This window comes from Octodon degus, unplaced genomic scaffold, assembly GCF_000260255.1.
Source record: "Octodon degus isolate 3935 unplaced genomic scaffold, OctDeg1.0 scaffold00077, whole genome shotgun sequence".
Lineage (NCBI taxonomy): Eukaryota > Metazoa > Chordata > Mammalia > Rodentia > Octodontidae > Octodon > Octodon degus.
In genome coordinates this window covers 3,689,705-3,690,973 of record NW_004524653.1, presented here as the reverse complement: position 1 = coordinate 3,690,973, position 1,269 = coordinate 3,689,705, and positions in this window count along the sequence as shown.

Sequence of the window (1,269 nt, the reverse complement as noted above, 5' to 3'; positions counted from 1 at the left end):
TTTACCACAGGCAGCACTGCACAATACACACTCTTAGAACTAAATATTTGGCCTTGGGATAGACTTTCATAATTGGGATTAGTGATGACCAAGGGATTGGATAGTGTAGAGAAAATGAGTACACACCCTGTAAAACACAACCTATGCTGTGAGCTCATCCTTGCACCAGCAGGCGATTACCCCGGGAAGAGTAGAGTAGATCGGACCAAACATTGGACTATGAAGGCTCATAGCAGTTTGCTTTGTAGTATTCCAAGCTGGAAACACCTCCATCAGGATGTAAAAAGATGAGTAATTTATGGTATATTCACATGATGCACTGGATATACTTTTCCACCCTAGGAAAAGATGCACTGTTGATATATTCAACAACATTGATACATCTAGAACTAATTGTGTTGATTGATACAGGGCAATAAATAGAAGATATTTATTGGATTGAATTTCTCTAAGAACTTAGAAAATACATAAGTAATTTGTAGTGACGGCATTATTTCTAGTTGGGGACAAAAAGATGGATTAAAGGAGACTGAGAACACTGCAGATGGGTGTGTGCGTTACCTTGACTATAGCAATCTTACAGGTCTATTTACAATAAAACTCTACAATGCTTGTATATGCAGATGGGTGTATATCAGGTACACCTCAGTAAACTTTTTTAAAGGGTAATTAATGATTGATATGCAAAGTTCTGTTGATAGGACTTTTTCTTCAATGTGTTAAATGTTAAAATTCATGGCATCTTAGACTTAAAAAATGCAGCAGTGAATGACTTTGATCTGTGATCCTCTTGTGTGAGATTTATGGTATTTTGTAATTAAACATATACTAGTGCTATAGAAACTATAGCAGCAGGAGACAATGGAAGGAGTAGACTTGTCTTTAGACATGCTATGAGTAGGGCATTCTGGTAGGGGTTACTGGTTGTCCCCTAGCAGCTTCCTAAAGGGTCACTGCATCGTTTCTGCTTTTCTGACCCATCCTTCCCACAGAAGTTTTTCTTCTTTGCAATAACCTCCATCCACTCCCCCATGAAGAAAGCCTATGTTCCTCGTCTCTTTGTCAAGCCCAGACCAGGTGACTAGGTGGAATTGACACACATGCAAATGACGGTCATCGTTGGGAGCGAGGAAACCCTGAAATGTAAGCAGGCCTATCACGTTGCCTTGAGAATATGGCTGCTATTTTTCCTACTTATAGTTCACGAACTCAGAAAGTATGTTTGGAAAATAAAGACATTTCAGACAGAGTGCCGTGGTATCTTGGAAG